General features: G+C 52.9%; 1 long non-coding RNA gene across 1 annotated transcript; it reads left to right on the top strand.

Annotated features, from left to right (window-relative positions):
• Positions 1-1269: 1269 nt before the first annotated feature.
• On the top strand, positions 1270-2663 carry LOC124518709 (uncharacterized). Its single transcript, XR_006963739.1, has 3 exons — positions 1270-1436; positions 1608-1811; positions 1950-2663. It is a non-coding gene; the product is annotated as an uncharacterized LOC124518709 (long non-coding RNA).
• Positions 2664-8777: the final 6114 nt, after the last annotated feature.

The raw sequence follows: 8777 nt of genomic DNA, 5'->3' as shown, positions 1-8777 counted from the left end.
ATCTTTCAAATAGACTGGGCACATATATATATATATATATTTTTTTTTAATCCCCCAAATTGGTATGTGATAGCACAACTTCCTTTCAGGCCTACAGTCCACAATGGCTTTGTCCTTTGACACCATAACCCAAGAGATCTACATCAGTATGGGGTTGCCCAGACACGCCATAATGGCGGCCCATCTTGGGCTGGCCAGACCTTGCCTTGGTGTTTTGCTGATGGAGGCAGCCAGGGATCTGACCGCTTGGCTCCCATCATGGAATTTTTCAACCTTCTGGTCCGCAGCTCTTGGCTAGCAAATACGCTCTGCAAGCCCTTCTACCCTGGTCGTCGTCCAAGGCAAAGCGAGGCTTCCTTCTTGGACTCTCGGGCCCGGGGTGTGTTCCACGTTCTTATCCTGAATCTCCGGCTCCACGCAGGCCTCGGGGACACACAACCAGGAGAAGGGACAGCGAGAGGAGCTCTGGAGAAAAAACGAAAGGAAGGAGGAGGAAGCAAGCCTGCCCCTGCCCCTGCTTTGCCCCTTCAGGTGAAGGAAGGGAAGGGCCTCGTCAAGGTTGCACCAGAATGAGCCCTCTGGGGAGGAAGCGGGTCGGGTGGGGGAGAAGCCGAGGCTTGCAGGCTCCGGGAGCCCCCAGCCCAGCGGGCAGGGACAGCCACGGAGATGGGGACTCCTGGTAGTGACCCCAGCTGGCCTGGGGGCCCTGGACCCCCTCCTCGTCCCCTGCTCTGCTCCCTACCCCGGTTTCCTCTCAGCTGGGGTTAGAGAAAAAAACCACAATTAACACAAAAAAACCCCTCACGTGTGTCATTTCAACATTTCGTTCGCTTGGGGGTGAGGGGAAGTGGTGGCTGTAGCTAAGCAGGCACATCCTCCCCTCCCAGCCTCCTGCTGCGCTCAGCTGCCCTCCCTCGGGCCCTCCTTTCTTCCCCACCTCCCCCCTGCAGCCTGCCTGCCTTTCTCCCCTCAGTCCTTGTCCTCCTGCTGCTTTTCCCCTTCCCCCTCTAGAAACCCTCACACCAGCCCCACCCCCACCCTCCTACCCCTGCTCCCCTCCCCTCCCCTCCTCTCTGCTTCCCCATTCCTCCTGATCTCCCCCCTCTCTCCCCCTTCCCTTGTTCCACCCTCCCACTTACTCCCTTCCCCTCTACTCTCTCTCTCTCTCCCCTCCACCTCCCCTCTGACCCCCCTCTCCCCTCCTCCTTCCCTCGGCTCTCCCTCCCCCCTCCACCTCGTCCCCTCTTGCCCTTCTTCCCCCCTCCAACTCCCCTCTGTTCTCCCTCCTCCTCTTCCCCTCAGCTCCCCTCCCTCTCAGTTCCATCAGCTTCCCTCCTGCTCTTCTAGTCTACTTTCTCTGTCCCCAGCCCATCTCTTCAAGATGTCCTAATGGAGACTTTCTGATTTCTCTTTTTCTGGATTCTAGGACTTTAAAGGTAGTGTAAAATTGCACACACAGCTGTCAGAGGGCCTTGATGCTGGTGGGGAAAGAATAAGAAAGAAGGGATCATGGCTCAACTTTAAACCGGGAGAAGAAGTATAAGGATAGAACGATTTTTACTGGGAATTTTCTAAGAATACAGACTACTTCTCACATTTCTTTGTAGCTTCCACAGAGCCTGGCTTTGTGCCTAACCCACAAAAAATACCAAATAAATATTTGCTGACTACGTGAATAAATGAATGGATGAAAACTGAAGCAAAATGTGGTTTTATTTCATTTGAGCGCACGGCCACCGCGTCAGCTGGGTCAGAGAGCAGAGGGGCGCGTCTTCCCGGAATCTCGGGATCTCGGAAATCCTCCAGCGAAGGTACTGTGTTCATTCACAATTAGCATAAGCATCATTAAAATGTAAACCCCGCCGCTAGCGTTTGCCCTCTTCAAGGCGCCAATATTTTCCTTATTTACGTTACTAGTTTTCTTGGCACACCCTCTTTTATGAACACAGGTAGAGTCCTAACCCACAGGTTCTGCCCACCACGCGGGCCATGTCTGCAGATGCCCGTGGCAGCGCCGGATTATTTAACCCATCCCGTTTCGTCCAGCTGGTCCATCTGCTGGGTTCATGGAACTCAACCTTCCGACAAATATTTGTCTCCTCCGTTTTTTGCCCGAGTCTCTGTGCTGAGTACTTTACACGCAACTATGGTACCTCCATGCCCATGGAGTGCATCCCCAAAGCACCCTGAGAGTCACTTTCAAGTCTCCAGAGCCCTTCCCTTCCTGGTGCTCCCTTCGACCACCACTCTGGTTCCAGATCTTCAGGCTGAAACTCCCGGAGCCCAGAGGTTTCTCCGCCTCCGCGTGTTCACCCGGCACACCACCCAAAGGTGTATTCTCTAGAACACAGGCCTGAAAGAGAATTGACCATGCATCTGGCAAGTCACAAAGCCGAGGCAAAGAGGATGAAAGGGCAGAGCTCAGTCTAGTGAGTTCTGGGCTCGGAATCCTACAGCTGCAGAGAAGGGGCCACTTCTCCGCGGGTTCTCCAAAGGCCGCCGAGCTCGCACCTTCTATACCTCTCTGATTGCCTCCTCGTTCCTGGGTTCTCCGCGTACTTGCCAAAGCACCATCCCTTGAGAAGGCCTGAATGGACACTTCTCCAAGGAAGACATCCAGATGGCCAACAGACACATGAAAAGACGCTCGGCATCACTCATCATCAGGGAAATGCAAGGCCATACCACGATGAGACACCACCTCACGTCTGTCAGCATGGCTAAAATCAACAGCACAGGAAACAACAGGTGTTGGCGAGGATGTGGAGAGAAAGGAACCCTGTGCACTGTTGGTGGGAGTGCAAACTGGTGCAGCCACTCTGGAAAACAGTATGGAGGTTCCTCAAAACATTACAAATAGGGTCACCCTATGATCTGGCATTTGCCCTACTGGGTATTTACCCAAAGAAAATAAAACACTAATTTGAAAAGATATACGCACCCCTGTGTTTATTTGGAGCATTACTTACAATAATCAAGGCATGGAAGCAACTCAAGGGTCCATCAATAGATAAATGAATAAAGAAGATGTGATATATACATATACATATACGTATAATCATGAACCATGAGATCATGACCTGAGCCCAAGTTGGATGCTTAACTGACTGAGCCAGCCAGGTGCCCCGAGATCTCATTCTTTTTAATGGCTCAGTAATATTCCATTGTATGTCTGTCTGCATATCTCTGTCTCTGTCTGTCTCTGTCTCTCTCTCTGTCTATATATATATATATATATATATATATATAGTACTCAACCATTAAAAAGAATGAGATCTTGGAGCGCCTGGGTGGGTCAGTCGGTTGAGTGTCTGACTTCGGCTCAGGTCATGAATCTCACGGTTTGTGAGTTTGAGCCCCGTATCGGGCTCTTTGCTGTCAATTCAGAGCCTGGAGCCTGCTACAGATTCTGTGTCTTCCTCTCTCTGCCCTCCCCCGCTCGTGCTCTGTCTCTCTCTGTCTCAAAAAATGAATAAACGTTAAAAAAGAAGTTAAAAAAAAAAAGAATGAGATCTTCGGGCGCCTGAGTGGCTTGGTCAGTTAAGCATCCAACTTCGGCTCAGGTCGTGATCTCACGGTTTGTGAGTTTGAGCCCCACATCAGGCTCTGTGCTGTCAGCACAGAGCCCATCTCAAATCCTCTGTCCCCTTCTCTCTGTCTGCCCCTCCCCCCACCAAAAAATAAAAACAAACACACAAAAAAGAAGACTTTAAAAAGAATGGGCTCTTACCATTTGCAACACCATGGATGGACCTAGAGAGTATTGTGCTAATTGAAACAAGTCAGAGAAGGATCAGTGCCATAGGATATCACTTACATGTGGCATCTAAAAAAAAAAATGAGTAAACAAACAAACACAAAAGCAAAACCAGACCCATAGATACAGAGATGGTTGCCAAAGGGAGCAGGGTGGAAGGTCAGGGAAAAATGGGTGAAGGGAAGTGGGGGGTCCGGGCTTCCTGCTACAGCAGGAATAAGCCACAGGAAAGAAAGGTACAGCCCAGGGAATACAGCCAGCGGTGTCATAATCATTGTGTGGTGACAGCGGTTACCCTTGTGCTGAGCATAGGACAATGCAGGGCTGTCCCATCACTACGTTGTACACCTGCAACTGTGTACAATGTGACTTGTGACAACCGTAATTCAATTAAAAAAGAAAAAAGCAGGTTCCTGAGTGGCTCAGTCGGTTAAGCGTCTGACTCTCTGATTTCTGCTCGGGTCCTATCTCGCGGTTTGTGACTTTGAGCCCCATGGCGGGCTCTGTGCTGACAGTTCAGAGCCTCAGAGCCTGTGCTGACAACTCAGATTTGCTTTGGATTCTGTGTCTCTCTCTCTCTCTCTCTGCCCCTCTCCTGCTCATGCTCTGTCTCTCTCTCTCAAAAATAAACATTAAAACAACAAAAAAAATTTTTTTTTAAGAAAAAAGCTCCGCCCCTCGCCTCTCTTGTGCTCCCCTGGGCCACAGAGCAAGTCCGAACTCTAAGACAGCCCAGCCTTCCCGCCCTGCCTGCGAAGCCACCACAAACCCGCTGGGCTGGTCCTCGAAGACGTCCGATGGCCTCCACATTTGCTCGTCCGTTCTGTCTGCCCCCCTCCGGCCGCCTCCATCACTGAGGCTTCTGCCGAGCACCTGCTGTGGGCGGAGCCTCAGGCAAGGGCATCCATACAGGAGGAAGACACAGCCCCCAAAATGAGTGGCTCTCACCCCGGCTGATGCTGCACTACCCCTCGTCCCCTCCTCCAGACCGCTTTTCCTCATGACTTTCCAGAACCTAAACTGCTTGCACAATGACTTTCGGCACTCAACTTGTCGAGCTCGTTTTCTCTGGGTCTCGGTTTCCTAATAAGACTGTGGCAGGACCAGAAGGCCTCTCGTCCCGGCACCCACAGCACATCTGGCCTCGCTCGTGACGCCTCCCCGGGGCCCCCCCCCGCCGAAGCACATACCACCTCAAATACTGAACCACAGCTCAGATTTTTAAAGTTCAATAGCTAAAGAGAACAAGCAATTGACTCACTTTTCCTTGGTTCAAAGAGCTGCGGGTTCCCTAGCACAGGCCCGACATCCCTTACGGGGACCCGTCCCGGAGTCAGGGAGGTCCAAGGGGACCCCTGCTTCCTCCCCAAACTGAACAGTGGACCATAAATCACATATCCTTGATGTGTGGCCTCGAGCAAGTTCATTGCTTCACCGCTCTGGGCTTGGAATCCCGCAGCGGCAGAGAAGGGGCTGCTTCTCGCAGGTTCTCCAACGGCCGCTGAGCTCGCCCCTTCTATGCCTCTCTGATTTCCTTCTCATTCCTGGATTCTCGGCACAGCACCGTCCGCTCAGGAGACAATGAAGGCCCTGCCAGTGTGAAAAGTGGAAAGATCTTCTCTCGTTCGTCTTTGTATTAAGTCCCAGGCTGAGAGAAGCTCGTGAAAACGGCTAGTTCACCCGAGATGAAAAACCACACCCTGTAAAAAATAAAAGGGGCGGTGCGAACCGGATCTCAGGGGCTCCCAGCTCTCCTATGGAGATAAAGCTACTCCAGAAACTTCGACAGTTTGATGCCAGCTGCTCAGAGGGATCCCTGAGCCAGTTACCATCTCAGAGTGAGATGAAGTCACGGGCGGGCCTCTGAGGAGCCAGCACCAGCTTTGCTCCTTTGTGGGGTCCTCCTCTGGGGGACACACGGGCCATGAGGTTCCCACTGGCCTCCCCTTGGAGAGCTCCCTTGCAAAGACGAGGAAACCCCAACTGCCTTCCAAGGAGAAAGGCTCTTAATTCACAGGAAACCCTCTGGATCTGCTGAGCCCTTGCCGGGCGTGGATGGGCGAAGGGTAGGGCCACGGGCCGGGGCAGAGTCGAACTGCTTGTGAACCCCTCTCAAGACTTGGAGCGGGTGGACAGAAACCAAAAAGGGAAGGAGGAGAAAAAAGAGAGGTGGATGGAGGAAGGGCCAGCAAACCGGGTGAGTCTAGGGCTCTACCTGGGTGGAGTGGCCAGGAAACCATGGGCATCTTGGCCGCCAAGGGGTGCGGATGTGCCCCCGAGCGCTGGCCACAGCCCGGGAAACTGACCGTGAGGTTTGATCCGATGGGGTATGAATCTCTCTTGATGGTTCGATGCTTTTACGTCGGCTATCTGGAAATGTCTAAACACCGTGACGCCTCCGAGGTGGAAGATGACTTTGCCCTATAAATACAGCCCCTGTTCAAGCCGTTAAAGAGCGTGTGGACAAACCGAACCGAGAAAGGGAGAGAGCAGGGTCGGATGGCGGAAAGAACCAGATTCCTGGCAACTGAAACATAGTCCTGTAGGAACATGGAGGGTGGCCATGAAAACGGGCCCTTTCCTAGATTGTCAGCAGGAAGGACACAGAAGGAATGACGAGGAGCCCAGTGCAACCTCCCACAGACCCTTCTGGGCTGTAAAGCCTCTCCCTTTCTGGGGTTTATGCTTTCCGTTCCATCCATGTCTTTCCACATACTGACCGCCAAAGACAAGCCAGGCACTGTGTTTGAGGCAGAGATGAAACAGACAGACAGGGCCCTGCTCTCTTACACAGAACACAGACAACAAACAAGGGGAGAAGCACGTGAATGAGTGAGATCGTCTTAGATACCATTAAATAGCCCATGAGCAAAAGAAAGCAAAGGAATGGGATACAGAATGACCTGATTCAGGGACTGCCCGAGAGGGAGGGGTCCAGAAAGGCCTTTCTGAGAGAAGCTTATCTGAACCGAGACAGGGGCAGTGAGGAGGACTCAGCTGGAGAGAGACACCCTGAGCAGAGAGAGGACGTGCAAAGGCCCTGGGGAGGGCAGGAGGGCTGGTGGAGGGCTGGGGTTGGAGAAGCAGGTCGGGATGAGGGCAGGGGTGGACAGGAAGGGCCCGCGGGCTCCTGAAGGCCTCAGTGAGGAAGACCAAAGTGGGCAGCCGCCTGGTACATCGTGGTGGACTGGAGACTTTCCCCTGAGCTGGGGAGACCATTTCTCCCAGAACAGAACCCGGGGGGAGCTCGGCCCCCAGAGAGGCAGCTCCTGGAGCCGTGCTTCCAGAGAAGGGCCAGCAGGTGGCTCTCTGAGAAGATGGCCCTCGCTTTCTGCCACCATGGCTGACGCCTTTCCTGTTCTAAGGTAGGAGCACTTTTTCCCACTGAGCAAAAAGCTCCTTTCGCAAACATCCACTTTGCTGGGCTTTGTTTTTAACAAAAGGAGCCCATAGCACCCAGTACAACGGGGCTGTCCAGGTGACTCACTGTCTCGCATACTGATGGGCTCCCAGAGGCAGTGCCCCCACCCCCAGCCAGCTGGCCGCTCGGAGCTCCATTCCCAAGCTCCCACTTTTTCAAAGCCCTGTGCTCAACCCGACTGGCTTGGTCACCCTCCTTCCCAGACGGACAATCCTGGGGAGAAAGTAATGCCAGGCCACAGGCTCAACTCCGGCTCTCCACAGAGCAGTCTTGCCCAGGAAATAATGGCCTGGAGGCGCTTACAGCCCCGGGCGGTGCATACAAGCAGGAGGAACAGAATGAAAGAGGCAGGCACCTGTTTGCTGCTTTGACCGAGATTTCCTCGCAATGGTACGTTTGCTTGCGTGTGTGTGTGTGTGTTTAAAGAAAGGCAAGGATTGCTCCAGACCTCTTAACAGCACTGGCCACAGTTGTTCGGTGTGAAAGACGGGGCTTCAGGGACCGGCACGCATCAGGAAGCAGAAGGCTGCAGGACTTGTCAGGGAGCCCGTGGAATCCATCGAGGGGCCACAGGTCATGATTCAGCGGTTCATTTTGACAGCTTCCACTGGGGCAGATACAAGGTAGACATGACGCTGTATCTGCCTGAGCCCCCCTCCAAAAAAAAAAAAGAAACCACATCCAGGAAGGGGCCTGGGTTGATGGCTTTCAGCACTGAGGAGGAAGAGAGGCTTGCCATGCTAAGACCCTCTTTTCCCAAAGGGCCACGGATGTCCTTTCTCCAACGTCTGGGAGGATGAAGCAGGACAGGGAGCCCACAAACTGTCGTTGAAGACGTGCTCCGCCTGCCCCTGCTTTGCTGGCAACGTGCGGTGTTTGGACAAGATTGTCACAGTGTTGAGTTGGAGAGCCACCACCGGCCGAGTCTTCCTCTGGCTTTGCCCTGGCCGCATCTCTCTCCAGACCCAACCTTTCAAATGGCTCCCAGCTGCCTCCACGTTCATATTGGGGCACCTGGGTGGCTCAGTGGGTCAAGCCCCACTCAACTTTGGCTCAGGTCCGACTTCAACTCAGGTCATGAATCTCACGATTCATGGGTTCGAGCCCCACGTCGGGTTCCGTGCTGACAGCTCAGAGCCTGGAGCCTGCTGAATTCTGTGTTTCTCTTTCTCTCTCTCTCTCTGCCCCTTCCCCACTCGTGCTCTGTCTCTCAGAAATGAATACACCTTAACAAGATTTTTTGATACATAAATAAATGTTTGTGTCTCGCTCAATGGCTGACTGACTTGAGGTTCTGCAGGGATGTTCCATGCCCTGATTTCTCTGGACACACACCTGTGTTCTGTCCACGTCTGCCACTCCCTGAGTGGCCTTTACTTTCCTATCTCTGTGACTTTGTTCATGTGATGCCTTCTTCTTGGAGTGTGGATATCCTTTCCATCCCGTTGCAGGACAATCGGAATTACAGAAGGCAGGAGGGTAGTTCTTTTACTGAGATGCAGTTTCACACACTATAAAATTCACTTGTGATTTTTCCTATAGTCACAAGGTTGTGCAGCCGTCAGCACTAACTCCAGAACACTTCCATCACCCCCAAAT

The sequence above is a fragment of the Lynx rufus genome, unplaced genomic scaffold, assembly GCF_022079265.1.
Source record: "Lynx rufus isolate CCGP_SWC_20201006 ecotype Redwood Valley unplaced genomic scaffold, mLynRuf1.p SCAF_25, whole genome shotgun sequence".
Taxonomy (NCBI): Eukaryota; Metazoa; Chordata; class Mammalia; order Carnivora; family Felidae; genus Lynx; species Lynx rufus.
This window is presented reverse-complemented; position numbering and strand designations above follow the sequence as displayed.